Source organism: Macaca fascicularis, chromosome 7 (assembly GCF_037993035.2).
Source record: "Macaca fascicularis isolate 582-1 chromosome 7, T2T-MFA8v1.1".
Taxonomy (NCBI): domain Eukaryota; kingdom Metazoa; phylum Chordata; class Mammalia; order Primates; family Cercopithecidae; genus Macaca; species Macaca fascicularis.
Window position 1 is genome coordinate 41,097,998 of NC_088381.1, and position 18,670 is coordinate 41,116,667.

General features: G+C 42.6%; 1 protein-coding gene and 1 pseudogene across 5 annotated transcripts in view; one reads left to right on the forward strand and one right to left on the reverse strand.

Annotated features, from left to right (window-relative positions):
• Positions 1-18,670, forward strand: part of ZNF609 (zinc finger protein 609) — a 235,564-nt gene that overhangs the window by 68,612 nt on the left and 148,282 nt on the right. The window lies entirely within an intron of this gene.
• LOC102145197 (glyceraldehyde-3-phosphate dehydrogenase pseudogene) lies at positions 4,155-5,163 on the reverse strand (annotated as a pseudogene).

Below are 18,670 nucleotides of genomic sequence, written 5' to 3' on the forward strand. Positions count from 1 at the left end.
AGAATTGCTTGAACCCAGGAGGTGGAGGTTGCAATGAGGCAAGATTGCGTCATTGCACTCCAGACTGGGCGACAGAGCGAGACTCCATCTCAAAAAAAAAAAAAAAAAAAGTGGCCTTTTGTGTCTGACTCCTTTCATTTAGCATAATCCATTTTGTAGCATGTATCAGCAGTACTCCATTCCTCTTTATGGTTGAATAATATTCCATTATGTAGATATACCACATTTGTTTATCCATCAGGTGATGGATATTTGGTTTTTTTCCTTATTTTGACTGTTATGGATAATGCTGCTATGAACATTCATATACAAGTTTTTGTGTGGACGTATGTCTTCAGTTTTTTTCATTATATACCTAGGGATAGAATTGCTGGGTTGTATGGTAACTCTGTTTAACTTTGTTTAGAGCTGGCAAACTGTTTGCCAGAATGTAAATGGCTGTGCCATTTTACATTCCCACTAGCAATGTACAAGGATTCCAATTTCCCCATACTCTCAACAATACTTGTTACTGTTCATTTGTTTAATAGCCATCCTGGTGGGTGTAAAGAGGTATCTCATTGTGGTTTTGACTTACATTTCTTTAATAACTAATGATTCAGAGCATCTTTTCATGTGCTTATGTGCTTGTATATCTCCTTTGAAGATACCTGATTCTTTGTCGATATTTTAATTAGGTTGTCTTTGTAAGAATATACTCCGGATATTAGTGTCTTCTAAGATTTTTATGGTTATAGCTCTTACATTTAGGTCTTTGATCCATTTTGAGTTATTTTTTCTATATGGTGTGAAGTAGGGATCCAGCTTCATTCTTTTACACGTAGATATGCAGTTTTCCTAGCACCAATTATTGAAAAGACTATTCTTACCCTGCATTGGATTTTCTTGACATCCTTATTGAAAGTTAATTGACCATAAATGTATGGGCTTTTGTCTAGACTCTTAGTTTTGTTCCATTGATCAACATGTCTATCCTTATGGCAGTATTATAATCTTGGTTACTCATCTTTGTAGTAAGTGTTGAGAATTGTGAGTCTTTCAGCTTTATTCTTCTTTTTGAGATTGTTTTGGCTATTCTGAGTCCTTTGCATTTCCATATGAATTTTAGGATCAGCTTGTCAATTTCTGCAAGAAGCAGGCTAGAATTTTGATGGAGATTGCATTGAATCTGTCAGTTTGGAGAGTTCTGCAATCTTAACAATATAAAATCTTCCAATCCATGAACATGAGATGTCTTTCAATTTTTTTAGAACTTCTTTAATTTCCATCAATGATGTTTTGTAGTTTCAGTGTATAAATCTTGCACTTTTTTTTGTTTGTTTGTTTGTTTTTTGAGACAGAGTCTTACTCTGTCCCCCAGGCAGGGGTACAGTGGCACAATCTTGGCTTGGCTCACTGCAGCCTCCACCCACCAGTTTCAAGCAATTCTCCTGTTTCAGCCTCCCGAATAACTGGGACTACAGGTGCGTGCCACTACGCCCAGCTAATTTTTTGAATTTTTAGTAGAGATCGGGTTTCACCATGTTGGCCAGGCTGGTTTCGAACTCCTGGCCTCAAGTGATCCGCCTGCTTTGGCCTCCCAAAGTGCAGGGATTACAAGCATGAGCTACCGTGCTCAACCCTGCTTTTTCTTTTCTTTTTTTTTTTTTTTAAGCCAGTCAAATTTAGGGGTTGTATACCAAAATCTTGCACTTCTTTTGTTAAATTTATTCCTCAGGATTTTATTTTTTTAGTTGTTATTGTAAATGGAATTGTTTTCTCGATTTCATATTTGGATTATTCATTGCTAGAGTACAGAAATACTATTGTTTTGTCTATACTGATCTTGTATCTTACAACCTTGTGGAATTCATTTGTTGACTCTGATATGATTTTTGTGCATTCCTTAGGATTTTCTATGTATGAGATCATGTTATCTGCACATTGAGATCATTTTACTTCTTTCTTACAATCTCGATGTCTTTTTTCTTTATTTCTTGCCTAATTTTTCTAACTATAACCTCCAGTACAATGTTGAATAGAAGTGGCAAGAGCAGATATCCTTAACTTCTTCACTGATTTTAAGGAGTAACTTTCAGTCTTAATTATTAAATATGATGTTAATTAACTGTGGACTTTTTTATAGATGACTTTTATCAATATGGGATTTTTTTTTTCTTAGAGATGGGGTCTTGCCCTGTCATTCACAGCTTACTGCAATGGCATAATCACAGTCCACTGCAGCCTTGACCTCCCAGGCTCAAGCAATCCTCCTACCTCAGCCTTGCAAGTAGCTGGGACTACAGACACATGCCACCACATGTGGCTATTTTTGTTTTGTTTTGTTTTTGTAGACACAGGGTTTCACTATGTTGCCAGTCTAGTCTCAAACTCTTGGGCTCAAATGATCTTCCCACCTCGGCAATCCCAAAGTGCTGGGATTATAGGCATAAGGCACCATACCCAGCCCAATATGAGATTTTGAACATTTATACTGTAGTTTGAGATTTTAAAGTATGTTGATATTTTTCAGAACAAGTTAATTATTGAGGGATAAGTGAGGAAGGAGGCTTAGAGAAACCTCTGGAATGTAAAGCACACAAGATTGAGAGCACCTAGCTTCTAGTGTCCATTCCCCTACTTAAGCTGAGTAACATTGGAAATTCTGTTTAATTCTTTGTGCTTCCTTCATTCATGCTTTCTGTTCATCACATATTTATTGATCATCTAGTTTACCAGGTATTTTGAGGATGCAGGGTTAAAAGACTAACGGCTGTCTGAGTCGTTGTCCTCAGATATCAGTTACACTCCATTCCCAACACTTTTCTTTTCTTTTTTTTCTGTAAAGATGGAGGTGTTGGGCATATGTTGATTTGTGGGGACATGTTACAGCCCTGCTTATTTTCAGAGTTCAGTATATTCTCAGTGTTAAGACCAGCCATACACGTAAGATAGCATGAGTACTACCTATGTGTCAGTCTCTTACACAATTATTATTTCAAACTACTGTAGGTATAGCAGTGACTCCCAAATATCCATTCCCTGCCCTGACATCTTTCCTAAATTTGACCATGATTTCCAGTTGCCTAACAGATTTCCTTGCTTACTTGTCCCAAATGTACTTCAAATTCACAAAGTTCAAAGAAAAGTCATAATTTGTCCCTAAAGTCCTCCTGTCTCCATTCCTTTCTCTAGTACTTTCTCAATTTTAGTAGTGGGAATACTTCTACCCAGTCACCCAAACTAGAAACTTGTGAGTCATCCTTGATACCTTTCCCTCACTGCTCACATCTAGTACATCACAAAGGTTCTTTAAGAGATTATCTCCTGCTTGTCTCTTGTTACTTCCCCTCTTTATACTTGTTGCCACTTCCTTTGTTGAGACCCTCATCATTTTTAACGTGGACCAAACTCTACTCTTACCCCCTTTCTTTCCCACATGTCATTCAGGATCCAACTTAAATATCACTTTCTCTTTACAGCATATTCTTGTTAGCCAGTTCCTTAAACTTCCAAATGAAATTAAACACCTATTAATTTTATAGAAATATTGAATATTATATAGGGGTTAATAGCACAAATTATAGAAGTATACAGGCCTGAGTTTGAATCCTGGCTCCACAGAGTGAGGCTCCTATCTCACTCTGTTGCCCAGGCTGGAGTGCGATGGCGTGATCTTGGCTCACTGAGACTCCGCCTCCTGGGTTCAAGCGATTCTGCTGCCTCAGCTTCCCGAGTAGCTGGGACTACAGGTGCTTGCCACCGCGCCCGGCTAATTTTTGAATTTTTTAGTAGAGACGGGGTTTCACCATATTAGCCAGGCTGGTCTTGACCTCCTGACCTCATGATCCAGAATCCTGGCTCTTTTTTATTGGTGGGTGTTTTTAAAACAATTTTTATTATTACTATTTTTAATTTTTTGTGGGGTTTTTTATTGTTTTGTTTCTTGTTTTGTTGTTTGTTTTGTTTTTTTTTTTTGCTGAGCACAGGGGACTTTATTGATGGTACATGACAAGGTAGGGCTCCCTAGGCCCCTCCCTCTCCAAGGGGTCTGCATGGAAACTGTGAGGAGGGGAGATTCAGTCTGGTAGGGGACTGATTGCGGCAGGGACTCCCCAGCAGTGAGTGCCTCTCTCTTCCTCTCGTGCTCTCTCTGGGCTGGTGGTCCAGGGTTCTTACTTCTTGGAGGCAATGTGGGCCATGAGGTGCACCACCCTGTTGCTATAGCCAAATTCATTGTCATACCAGGAAATTAGCTTGACAGAGCGGTCGTTGAGGGCAATGGCAGCCCCAGCATCAAAGGTAGAAGAGTGGGTGTCGCTGTTGAAGTTGGAGGAGACCACCTGGTGCTCAGTGTAGCCGAGGATGCCCTTGAGGGGGCCCTCTGATGCCTACTTCACCACCTTCTTGATGTCATCATATTGGCAGGTTTTTCCAGACAACAGGTCAGGTCCACCACTGACACATTGGCAATGGGGACATGGAAGGCCATGCCAGTGAGCTTCCCGTTCACCTCAGGGATGACCTTACCCACAACCTTGGCAGTGCCAGTAGAGACAGGGATGAGGTCCTGGAGAGCCCTGCAGCCGTCACGCGACAGTTTCCCAGAGGGGCCATTTACAGTCTTCTGGGTGGCAGTGATGGCGTGGACTGTGGTCATGAATCCTTCTATGATACCAAAGTTGTTATGGATGACCTTGGCCAGGGGCGCTAAGCAGTTGGTGATGCAGGAGGCATTGCTGACGATCTTGAGGCTGTTGTCATACTTGCCATGGTTCATGCACATCACAAACATGGGGGCGTCAACAGAGGGGACAGAGATGTTGACCCTTTTGGCTCCCCGCTGCAAGTGAGCCCCAGCCTTCTCCATGCCGGTGAAGATACCAGTGGACTCCACGATGTACTCAGCACTAGCATCGCCCCATGTGATTTTGGAGGGATCTCACTTCTGGAAGATGATGGGATTTCTATTGATGACAAGAGTCCCGTTCTCAGCCTTGACAGTGCCATGGAATTTGCCATGTGTACAATCATACAGGAATATGTAGACCATGTAGTTGAGGTCAATGAAGGGGTCATTGATGGCAACAATATCCACTTTACCAGACTTACAATCAGTCCTGGTGCACCAGGCAGGCACCCAGTACAACCAAATCCGTTGACTCCAACCTTCACCTTCCCCATGGTGTCACAGGGATGCGCTGCCAATGCAAGAGAATATGCGGCTGTCTGCCGAACAGGAGGAGCAGAGACTTTTTTGAGATGGAGTTTCGCTCGTTACCCAGGCTGGAGTGCAATGGCATAATCTCAGCTCACCACAACCTCTGCCTCCTGGGTTCGAGTGATTCTCCTGCCTCAGCCTCCTGCGTAGCTGGGATTACAGACATGCGCCACCACCCCTGGATAATTTTGTATTTTTAGTAGAGACAGGGTTTTTCCATGTTGGTCAGGCTGGACTTGAACTCCTGACCTCAGGTGATCTGCCCTCCTCGGCCTCCCAAAGTGTCAGGATTACAGGTGTGAGCCACCTGGCCTTGGTTTTTTTTTTTTTTTTTTTTTTTTTAACACTCTGTCACCCTGTCTGGACTGCAGTGGTGTGATCTCAGCTCACTGCAACCTCTGCCTCCCAGGTTCAAGTGGTTCTCCCACCTCAGCCTCCCGAGTAGCTGGGACTACAGGTGCATGTCGCCGTGCCTGGCTAATTATTGAATTTTTTGATGGAGATGGGGTTTCATCATGTTGGCCAGGCTGGTCTCAAACTCCTGACCTCAAGTGATACGCTTGCCTCTCAAAGTGCTGGGATTATAGGCATGAGCCATGGTGCTGGGCCTGAATCCTGGCTCCTAATAGCTGTATGGCCTTGAGCATATTACCTAGCCTCTGGGCCTCAGTTTCCTTTTATCTGTAAAGTAACACTGATAACTACTTTATAGAGCAGAAGTGAAGATTAAATGCAATTACAAAGGTTATAATTATACTATCATGGCTACAATATATTGAACATAAATTATTTGCTAATCACTGTGCTAAGTATAATACTTGATACTTACTGCCCATGGAAAGTAGTTAGCTCAATGCCTAATATTTAGTCGGTATTCAGTAAACAAAAGCTAGTATTTTCTGTGTGGTCTTCTTCCATTCTTAGCATCTTAAGGGCAAGAACTATGTCTTATCTTTGTGACTGATAGTATGATAGATAACAATAAATAGTTGCTGAGTTTGAATTTATTTAATGGGATTTGAGTAAGTGCCAAGAGGTCTTCTTTAGTATAATATTCCCTGCTAACTTGACTGCAATTCCTTTGGAATTGAAGGTTTTGAGTTTTCTTATTAAAGTACACATACCCCTAGAGAGAAGTAATACTTTGAGCTATTATCAACAGTCATCTTATGGGAATCAGTTGTTTATCAGCTGCTTTCAAATCTGAGAAAGACTTTGCAGGATGAGACTTCGCTAGGAATGAAAGAAGAGGGGAAAAAGAGACCTGAGCTCACAATATCATGTGGAACAAAATCACTCTTTTTTTTTTTTTTTTGAAACAGAGTCTCGCTCTTTCGCCCAGGCTGGAGTACAGTGGCTGGATCTCAGCTCACTGCAAGCTCCGCCTCCTGGGTTCACGCCATTCTCCTGCCACAGCCTCCTGAGTAGCTGGGACTACAGGCGCCTGTCACCACCACGCCAGGCTAATTTTTTTGTATTTTTAGTAGAGACGGGGTTTCACCATGTTAGCCAGGACGGTCTCGATCTCCTGACCTCGTGATCCACCCACCTCGGCCTCCCAAAGTGCTGGGATTACAGGCGTGAGCTACCACGCCCGGCCCAAAATCACTCTTTCCTATTTGCCTCAGAATTAGTCTTTTTCCTAATTTGTAATGTATATCATTCCACTTAACATACATGTACTGCGTTTAATAGCTATGGCTCTCCTGTGGGACCATGGAATTAGATCAGCAGAAATGAGTTATTTCCATTACTTGAATTACTTAGGTTATTTAGCACTTTGTGATATTATGGGCATGATGGCACATTCACTCCCTATGTAGTCAATAGCTTTATATTAAGTACTGAGAGAGGATATTCTAGACCTGATCCCTAATTTTGGCCAGCTATTTTGGCCAAATGAATGTCAGTTATCAGCTGCCCTATGAACTGCCCAGAGAATTGCTGAATACAAGATGAGATGATAAACGTAAAAACACTGAAAAGGCTACACAAATGCAAAGTGGATTATTCCAGACATCATTATTATTATTATTATTATTATTATTATTATTATTATTATTATTTGAGACAGTCTTGCTGTGTCACCCAGGCTGCAGTTCAGTCACGACAATCATGACTCACTGCAACCTCTGCCCCCCGGGTTCAAGTGATCCTTCTACCTCAGCCTCCCAAGTAACTGGGACTACAGATGTGAGCTACCATGTCCAGCTAATTTTTTCTATTTTTTTGTAGAGACAGGGTCTCCCTGTGTTGCCCAGGCTGATCTTAAACTCCTGAGCTCAAGAGCCTCCCACCTCAGCCTCCCAAAGTGCTGGGATTACAAATGTGAGCCATTGTTCCCAGCCTTATTTCAGACTTTAACACATGACCTTGGAAAATTCAATGTTGTGGGGAAAGACTTGGGAAAAAATTACTTCCAACACCATTGTCAACTCTAACATTTTGAGAAATTCCATCCTCTCTCTTTCTTACTTATGTCCCTTGCTTCCATATAGTCTCTTCTTAGCACAGCAGCCAAAATAATTCTTTGAAACTTGTCCATTATCACTTCTTTGCTCAGAACCCTCCACTGGCTGTTAATTTCATTCAGAGAAAAAGTCAATGATCCACATGATCTATGTTTCTCTCTGCCATACCTCTGTGGCCTTATCTCCTATTTCTCCCTACTCTCATGCCCCTCCAGCCATACTGGATTCTGCTGTTCCTTGAAATGCAGCTTCTCTTGCCTTGGGTCTCTTACATCGAAGGTTCTGGCTACTAGAATTATTTTTTCACAGATAAGTACGTAGCATGGCCAACTCCCTCATCTCTCTCAAGTATTCATTCAAATGTCAACCTATTTGAAATTGGCAACCACCTCTGTACCCTCCTTTTATCCTGTCCCATTATTTTTTCTCGAAGCACTAATCTTTTTAGTTTACTATTTGTATACTTTATTATGCTATTGTTTATTATCTGTCTGCTAGAATGTAAGCTCTACCAGGGCAGAGATTTTGTTTTGTTTTGTTTTGCTTTGTGAATCTTTGTTTCCCAAGCACCTATAATAGTACCTGACCCAATAAATATTTATTAAACATATGAATGAACTGTGCAAAATGGTAAATACTAATCTCATTTTTAGCTGATGTGAGCCTCAGTTAACTGATTTATGAAATGCTGGTTTGTTCTCCATCTTTTTTGTTAGAGGCATTCCTCAAATGTCTGGTAGTGCTTGGTTGTCTGCTCATGTTTTAAACATCTTTAAGATGGAGCGCTGAAAGTTATATTTGAAGCTGTGAGTGCATTTGCAGGACATATTTATGGTGAGCTTCACAGCGAGATGACTGTTAAGTTGGGAAACCCCAGATGTCAAGATCTTTAGGTGTTTCCTCATAGGCTTACCAGATTTCTTAGAAAAATAACAAGCCTCTTCCAATCCTCCTGGAGAGTAAAGATTTCTTTGAGCTAGGTGAAAAAGAGGACTAGGGCTTCAGCCTTCAGCATTCAGTATGTTTAAATCCACATTTAATCTCCTTATTTTAGGTATGGTACTCATGTCCTCCACTATGTCTGGAGCACCCTGGTCCAGAGATCCTCTATTTGAGAAACTAGCCTCTCTTGTTTTTTGGGTCGGGGGTGGTACCTGAGTGAGAAAAGGAATTAAATAAATAATTGCTGCTTTTTTTTTTTTTTTTTTAAATAGAGTCTCACTCTATCACCAAGGCTGGAGTGCAGTGGTGTGATCTTGGCTGACTGCAACCTCTACCTCCCACGTTTAAGCGATCTTCCTGCCTCAGCCTCCTGAGTAGCTGGGGCCACAGATGTTTGCCACCACACCTGGCTAATGTTTGTATTTTTAGTAAAGATGGGCTTTCATCATGTTGTCCAGGCTGGTCTCGAACTCATGGGCTCAAGCCACCTTCCCGTCTCAACCCCCACAAAGTACTGGGATTACAGGCATGAGCCACTGTGCCCAGCCATAATTGCTTCTTATATAGTTTTCAATCAGTGTTATTCATCCTAAATCATCAGTTTCACATCTTGAGTCATCTGGTACTGCCAGTTACTAAGATTTTAGGAGAAGATTCTGTAGTGTTGATTGGTATAGTTCAAAGTTTTTTTCTATTGCATGCTTATAATTCAATATAGCATTCTTAGGTTTGCTTAGTCAGTTATCCTTACTTCGTTTGCTTTCCAAGTTCCAAAATATTGTTGTCTCCTCTTTAGTTCATCCCCCTACTTGTGGGTTTAAGTCTTTTAAAATTCTTTATTGTGTTAGTGTGGTTTTTGTCTACTCTATTTATTGCAACTGTTTTCTTGTCTGCCATTTTTCTTGTTTGCTTTCAATTGACAGTTTCATTGAGATAACTGTAGAATCACATGTAGTTTTATAAAACAATACAGAGAGATCCCTTGTACATTTTACCCAATTTCCTGCAATAGCAACATTTTCCAAAACTAGTATAACAACCAGAATATTGGTATTGATACAGTCCACCAATCTTACTCAGATTTGCCTTGTTTTGCTTGTTCATGTCTGTGTATGTGTGGTTGTTTCTATACAATTTTATATCACGTGTAGGTTTTTGTATCCACACCACTGTCAAGACTGGACAGTTCCATTAACACAGCAATCACTGTTATTAACCTTTTTTTTTTTCTTTGAGACGGAGTTTCACTCTTGTTGCCCAGGCTGGAGTGCAATGGCACAATCTCAGCTCGCCGCAACCTCTGCCTCCCGGGTTCAAGTGATTCTCCTACCTCAGCCTCCTGAGTAGCTGGGATTGTAGGCATTCGTCACCACGCCTGGCTAATTTTTGTATTTTTAGTAAAGATGGGGTTTCACCATGTTGGCCAGGCTGGCCTCGAACTCCTGACTTTAGGTGATCCGCCCACCTCGGCCTCCCAAAGTGCTGGGATTACAGGCTTGAGCCACAGCGCCTGGCCGTGTTAACTTTTTTATACCATACCCACTTTCCCTGCACATGTGAATACAGTATTTTCCCACCTCCATCCCTAATTGTAACCACTAACCTGTTCTCCATTTCAAAAATTTTGTTACATAAAAACTGTTATTTAGGCTGGGCGCAGTGGCTCACACCTGTAATCCCAGCACTTTGGGAGGCCAAGGTGGGTGGATCACTTGAGGTCATAAGATTGAGACCAGCCTTCCCAACATGGTGAAACACCGTCTCCACCAAAAATACAAAAATTAGCCGGGCATGGTGGCGTGCGCCTGTAATCCCAGCTACTCGGGAAGTTAAGGCAGGAGAATTGCTTGAACCTGGGAGACAGAGGTTGCAGTGAGCTAAGATCATGCCATTGTACTCTGCACTTCAGTTTGGGTGACAGAGTGAAACTCCGTCTCAAAAAAAAAAAAAAAAAACCCTGTTATTTATATATACATATATTTATATATACATATATAAATATTTATATACGTAAAGTGAAACAGGGTCTGTCACCCAGGCTTCAGTGCAGTGATGTGATCATAGTTTACAGTAACCTTGAACTTCTAGGCTCAAACTATCCTCCTGCTTCAACCTCCTGAGTAGCTAGGCGCACGCCACTACCCCTGACTAATTTTTATAATATTTGGTAGATATGAGGTCTCCCTATGTTGTCCAGGCTGGTCTGGAACTCCTGGCCTCAAATGATTATCCTGCTTCGACCTCTCATAGCACTGGGATTACAGTCATGAACCTGGACAAAAATGTTATTGTATAAATTGAATCATACCATATGTAACCTTCTGGGATTGGCTTTTTCAATCAGCGTAATTTTCTGGAGATTCATCCAGGTTGTTGCATGTATCGATAGTTCATTCCTTTTTGTTGCTGAACAGTAGTATTCCATGGTATGGATGTATCACAGTTCGTTTTACCATTTACCTGTTGGAGGTCAGCTGGGCTGTTTCCAGTTTGGGACTATTATGAAAAAAAAATGGCAATGCACATTTATATACAGGTTTTTGTGTGTGTTTGAATATAAGTTTCCATTTCTCTGGGACAAATGCCCAAGAGTGCAGTTGCTGGGTTATATGGTAATTGTGTTTAGTTTTTTAAGAAACTGGTTTTCAGAGTGGCTGTACCATTTTACATTACCACTAGCAATGTGTGAGAAATCTAGTTTCTTTGCAACCTTGCCAATATTTACTTTATCTCTATTTTTTATTTTAGCTATCCTGGCAGGTGTGTAATGGTGCCTCATCGTGGTTTTAATTTGCATTTCTCTAATGATTAACAGTGTTCAAGTTATTTTCATGCGCTTGTTTATTACCTGTGTATTCTCTTCAGTGAATCATCTCTGGATGTCTTTTGCCCACTTTCTTTTTTTTTTTTTTCATTTTTATTTTTTTCATTAATTTTTTTCTTTTGCCACTGGAATAGACTCACCATTTTCTAACTGAGTGATTTTTTAAAAATATATATTTTTTAGAGACAGGGTCTCACTCTGTGGCACAGGCTGGAGTGCAGTGGCACTATCATAGCTCATTGCAGCTTTGAACTCCTGGGCTCAAGCTGTCCTCCTGCCTCTGCCTCATGAGTAGCTAGGACTACAGGCACATGCCACTACACCTGGCTAATTTTTTAATTTGTTTGTTGAGACGGGGTCTTGCTATGTTGCCCAGGCTGGTGTTGAACTCCTGGCCTGCAGTGACCCTCTCATCTCAGCCTCCCAAAGTGTTGGGATTATAGGCATGAACCCCTGTGCCCAGCCTATGGCATGATTTTACAAGTGATTTATGACTGTATAGCCTCTTCCTGTTCTTGCTTGTTTTCTGAGCCTGATTCTCCAGACTTCCTGGGATTCAGTGAGTCACCCACTACTAACCTTTCATCTTTTGCTTGAATCAGCTAGGGTTGGTTTCTGTATGCAACTAGGGACCTTGAGTTATATAGTGTCTGAATTTTGAGAGTAAAAACCACAATACATATTAAAGAAGTGCACCATCTTACCAGGGAGACAGAACTTAATGAAATACTAGAACTGGCCAGGCTCAGTGGCTCATGTCTGTAATTCCAGCACTTTGGGAGGCCGAAGCAGGAGGATCACTAGAGCTAAGGAGTTTGAGACCAGCCTGGGCAACCTAGCAAGACCTTGTCTCTACTAAAATTCTAACCCCCCGCCAAAAAAGAATTAGCTGGCATGCAAGGTGGCATGCACTCGTAGTCCCAGCTACTCTGGGGGCTGAGGTGGCAGGATTGCTTGCACCTGGAAGGTTAAGGCTGCAGTGAGTCCAAATTGTGTCACTGCACTCCAGCCTGGGTGACAGAGAGAGACTCTGTCTCCAAAAAAAAAAAGGGGGGGGCGGGGGGGCCAGGTGCAGTGGCTCACGCCTGTAATCCCAGCACTTTGGGAGGCCAAGGTGGGCGGATCACCTGAGGTCAGGAGTTTGAGACCAGCCTGGCCAACATGGCGAAACCCCATCTCTACTGAAAATATAAAAATTAGCCAGGTGTGGTGGTGGGCACTTGTAATCCCAGCTACTTAGGAGGCTGGGGCAGGAGAATCGCTTGAACCTGGGAGGCGGAGGTTGCAGTGAGTCGAGATCGCGCCACTGCATTCCAGCCTGGGTAACAGAGTGAGACTCGCCGGGCGTGGTGGCTCACGCCTGTAATCCCAGCACTTTGGGAGGCCGAGGTGGGTGGATCACCTGAGGTTCGGAGTTCGAGACCACTCCTACCAACATGGAGAAACCTCATCTGTACTAAAAATACAAAAATAGCTGGGGTGGTGGCACATGCCTGTAATCCCAGCTACTCCAGAGGCTGAGGCAGGAGAATGGCTTGAACCTGGGAGGCGGAGGTTGCAGTGAGCGGGAGGTCGCGCCATTGCATTCCAGCCTGGGCAACAAGAGCGAAACTCCGTCTCAAAAAAAAAAAAAAGAAAAGAAAAAACAAAAACAGAGTGAGACTCCATCTGAAAAAAAGAAAAAGAAATACTAGAACTGTATTACACAGAAATGCGATAGCTTATCTAACACAGATAAGTGATATAAATAAAGAGGAAATTAATGGCTGGAGCATGTGGAACAGGTTTATAGAAAAATTGGACGCAAAAATTTACATAGAAAAAAGAAGTGTTTATATACTGTGACCCTTTGGCAGAACACAAACTGTAATATGATTGTTTTGCCCCCTTAGGAGCACTGTCTTCATTGAAAATGTATATCCTAGGATATTGTTCTAATTAGGTTAATCTCTTTCCTTTGTTGCATTAGGAGGTGAAAAAAATTTTTAGATGGATTAGATTTCCCTCAAAAATATTTCTTTGTAGTGATAAGATCTTCAAATAATATATTGGGGTCTGCTGCTAAATCAAAAAGTCAGTTGCTAAGAGACTTGATTGTCACAAACCGTTACCATCCTGGCATTTTAAGCTTTTGAGAAGTGTAAAATAATTATTCTTCACCAAAATGTTTGAGGCTTTTGCTTTAGTTTATAGACTGGTTTATTATACAGTTTATTTGTAAATTTGGCTCATCATAGAATGTATTAGTAAATTTGTCTATAGGCAGAAGCCAGAGAGTTTGGTTTTTAAAAATATTATCTGTAAAGTGAGGATTTTTGTTTGGTTTTATTTATTTTTTATTTTTATTTTTTTGATATGGAGTTTTGCTCTTGTTGCCCAGGCTGGGGTTCAGTGGGGCGATCTTGGCTCACTGCAACCTCCGCCTCCTAGGTTCAAGCGATTCTTCTGCCTCAGCCTCCTAAGTAGCTGGGATTACAGGCATGCACCATCACGCCTGGCTAATTTTGTATTTTTAGTAGAGACGGGGTTTCTCCATGTTAGTCAGGCTGGTCTTGAACTCCTGACCTCAAGTGATTCACCACCTTGACCTCCCAAAGTGCTGAGATTACAGGCGTGAGCCACTGCACCAGGCTGGTTTTATTATTTTTTTTTATTATTTTTTTATTTATTTATTTTTTTTTTTTTTTTGAGACGGAGTCTCGCTCTGTCTCCCAGGCTGGAGTGCAGTGGCGCGATCTCGGCTCACTGCAAGCTCCGCCTCCCGGGTTCACGCCATTCTCCTGCCTCAGCCTCCCGAGTAGCTGGGACTACAGGCGCCCACAACCGCGCCCGGCTAATTTTTTGTATTTTTAGTAGAGACGGGGTTTCACCGTGGTCTCGATCTCCAGACCTTGTGATCCGCCCGCCTCGGCCTCCCAAACTGCTGGGATTACAGGCGTGAGCCACCGCGCCCGGCTGGTTTTATTTTTTTATACAGATCTGTCACCCAGGCTAGAGTGCAGTGATGTGATCATAGTTCACTGCAGCCTTGAATTCCTGGGCTCAGTCAATCCTCCTGCTTCAGCCTCCTGAGTAGCTGGGACTACGGGCATGCACCACCATGCCTGACTGGTTTTTGTATATTTTTCTTTTGAGATAGAGTCTTGCTCTGTCACCCAGGCTGGAGTGCAGTGGCATGATCTCGGCTTACTGCAGTGTGGTCATCTTGGCTCACTGCAACCTCCACCTCCCAGGTTCAAGTGATTCTCCTGCCTCAGCCTCCCAAGTAGCTGAGACTATAGGCGCCTGCCACCATGCCTGCCTTATTTATTTATTTATTTATGAGACGGAGTCTCTGTCGCCCAGGCTGGAATGCAGTGGCACTGTCTCGACTCACCGCAAGCTCCGCCTCCCGGGTTCACGCCATTTTCCTGCGTCAGCCTCCCGAGTAGCTGGGACCATAGGCGGCCGCCACCACGCCTTGCTAATTTTTTTGTATTTTTAGTAGAGACGGGGTTTCACTGTGTTAGCCAGGATGGTCTCGATCTCCTGACCTTGTGATCCACCTGCCTCAGCCTCCCAAAGTGCTGGGATTACAGGCGTGAGCCCCCGAGCCTGGCCAATTTTTTTTATTTTTGAGACACAGTCTCACTCTGTCACCCAGGCTGGAGTGCAGTGGCACAATCGCAGCTCACTGCAACCTCTGCCTCCCGGGTTCAAGTGATTATCCTGCCTCAGCCTTCGGAGTAGGTGGGATTACAGGCGCCTGCCACCATTCCCGGCTAATTTTTGTATTGTTATTAGAGACAGTGTTTCACTATATTGTCCAGGCTGGTCTCAAACTCCTGACCATCCGCCTCAGTCTCCCAAAGTGCTGCAATTACAGGCTTGAGTCACTACGCCCAGCCTGCCTGCCTAATTTTTATATTTTTAGTAGTGACGGGTTTCGCCATGTTGGCCAGGCTGGTCTCAAACTCCTGACCCCAGATGATCAGCCCGCCCTGGCCTCCCAAAGTGCTAGGATTACAGACCTGAGCCACCATGCCCAGCCTATTTTCTTTATTTTTGTAGAGATAGGGTCCCACCATCTTGCCCAGGCTGGTCTCGCATTCTTGGGCTCACGTGATCCTCTTGCCACACCTCCCAAAGTGGTAGGATTACAGGTGTGAACTAGCTCACCTGGCTAACAGTTTTATTCTAGGTGGTTTATGATGTTAGCCTGTTGTGTATCTTGTATACTTTATGTTAGGATTCTTTTCTCCCATCTTCCCCACCTTCATCTTTTCTTCCCCACAGCATATTCTTGGAGAGAAAGGAGTAGGCAGGAGTTTGCCATTTGAGGGCAAGTGGGGAGAGAGATGTGGGGAGGCTGGTCAAAAGAGGAAACTCAAGTTTAAAGCAATGAAACACCAACAGTAACTACTTTTCTTTTTCTAAGTTGCTGATGGCTTTGTGTTTAGTAATCCAGATTAGGTCATGAATCTTTTGATACAGATAGGTTTTTTTGTGTGTTTTGTTTTTTGTTTTTTTGTTTTTGTTTTTGTTTGATACAGAGTCTCACTCTGTCATCCAGGTTGGAGTGTAGTGGTGCCATCCCGACTCACTGCAACCTCCGCCTCCAGGGTTCAAGTGAGTCTCCTGGTTTAGCCTCCCAAGTAGCTGGGACTACAGGCACGTGCCACTGTGCCCAGCTAATTTTTGTATTTTTAGTGGAGATGGAGTTTCACCATGTTGACCAGGCTGGTCTTGAACCCCTTACCTCGTGATCTGCACGCCTTGGCCTCCCAAAGTGCTGGGATTACAGGCATGAGCCACCGTGCCCGGCCACAGATAGGTTTTTGAAATGTAGATTAAAATAACTTTTGTGTCTGGCCGGGCGCGGTGGCTCACGCCTGTAATCCCAGCACTTTGGGAGGCCAAGGTGGTCAGATCATGAGGTCAAGAGATGGAGACCATCCTGGTCAACATGGTGAAACACCATCTCTACTAAAAATACAAAAATTAGCTGGGCATGGTGGCATGCACCTGTAGTCCCAGCTACTCGAGAGGCTGAGGCAGGAGAATCGCTTGAATCCGAGAGGCAGAGGTTGCAGTGAGCCGAGATTGTGCCACTGCACTCTAGCCTGGCCACAGAGTGAGACTCCATCTCAAAAACAAAACAAAACAAAAAAAACTTTTGTGTCTAACAGCAAAGCAGAATCCATCTTTGTTTCCTTCATCTTCTCCATCAAATAGGAAATATGGAAAAGCAGAAGAGAATTGCATTTTTCTGAAAAGAGAATAATTGGCAGAGTAGAACGCTTGCTAGTGAATTACAGTGGGACTATAACTGATTTTATAGAAAAGGAATTGTTATTCAAGTAGAATTCCTTCTCTTGCCCTTGCCTTTTGGCTTCTATAATTTACTTAACTGAAACTTTAATGGGTCCATTTTTTCCTTTCTCTTCCTTCCCTTTCTTTTCAGTGGATCTGTTTCTTCCCTTTAAAAATTAGGTTGAGTTGGGCGTGGTAGTATAGACCTGTAATTCCAGCTATTCAGGGAGGCTGATGCCAGGAGTTTGAGACCAGTCTGGGCAACATAGGGAGACCCCCATCTCACACACACACACATATACACACACACACAGAGTAGGTATTTCTGAGAAAGTTGAACCTAAAACCAGTAGATATTTTTATGTTGTGTGAGAGTAAGGAAGCTTAGAAAATGACCTAAAACCATTTTTTCTCAAACTTTGAACTTTGCATACAATATTTATGGGCCTCTTGGGCAAAACTATAGACATAATTTTGCCTGAATCCATTTGGATTATTTTTCAAGTAGTTAATGTGAGGGAGAAAGGCAGAAATGATAACCTCTTCCAAGGCCACTTTTTTCTAGAACTTCCTTCCTGACTTAAGATTTCTCTGTGTTATTTTCTCTCATCATCAAATGGAACTTCAACTCTAACACTGAAATACGATTTAAATATTGTCACCTTTCAAATTTCTGTGCTCTACAGTATAATACTATATTTTAATCAGTGCATCTAAAGTTTTTATCGTTCAACCTAAACCTGATTGTCTAGTGATATTCCGTATCTTGCTGATGCTTTAATGCACCAACCACTGAAATGCTGAGGCTGAAACAGAGATCATCTTAGACTCTCTCCTTTTCTTTTCTTTTTTTTTTTTTTTTTTTTTGGAGACGGAGTCTGGCTGTGTGGCCCAGGCTGGAGTGCAGTGGCCGGATCTCAGCTCACTGCAAGCTCCGCCTCCCGGGTTCACGCCATTTTCCTGCCTCAGCCTCCCGAGTAACTGGGACTACAGGCGCCCACCACCACGCCTGGCTAATTTTTTAAATAGAGATGGGGTTTCACTGTGTTAGTCAGGATGGTCTCAATCTCCTGACCTCGTGATCCGCCTGTCTCGGCCTCCCAAAGTGCTGGGATTACAGGCTTGAGCCACCGCGCCCGTCCCGACTCTCTGCTTTTCACTTATTCAGAAGTCACATGTCCTGCGGATGATTCTTCTTTTTAACAATATCCACTCTCCTTCTCTCCATCCCCACTTTTTCTGCCTTAGTTGGACCTTAACACTTTTTACCTACATCATTCAGGTTGGTCTCCCAGCTTCTGGTCTAGCATCTCTCCAGTCCATTCTCTACATTGCTGCCAGGTTATCTTTCTAAACATTCTGGATTAAATTCATATAACATTGTAGATTAAATTCCAGTTCCAGTGAGAACACATGGACACGGGGAGGGGAATATCACACACTGGGGCCTGTCAGGGGGTTGGGGGCAAGGGGAGGGAGAGCATTAGGAAAAATATCTAATCCATCTGGGGCTTAAAACCTAGATGATGGGTTGATAGGTGCAGCAAATCACCATGGCACATGTATACCTATGTAACAAACCTGCACGTTCTGCACATGTATCCCAGAACTTAAAGTAAAATTTTAAAAATTTAAAAATAAATGTAAAAATTCCAGTCTCTTAATTTTCAGACGCACAGCCCTTCGGAATTCCATCCCAGTCTGGTTTTTTTTCTAATTTCATCTTCTAACATTCATTCTTTATTTCAGCCATACCAAAGTATGGCAGTTCCCTAGACATGCCATGGGGGTTTATACTTTCTGTTGTTTCATATCATTGTGCCTTTGCATATATATACTTTTTTCTCTGCTTAGAACACCTTTCCCTGCCTTTTTGTTTGCTTTTTACTTTTCTTTTTCTTTTCTTTTCTTTTCTTTTTTTTTTTTTTTTTTTGAGACGGA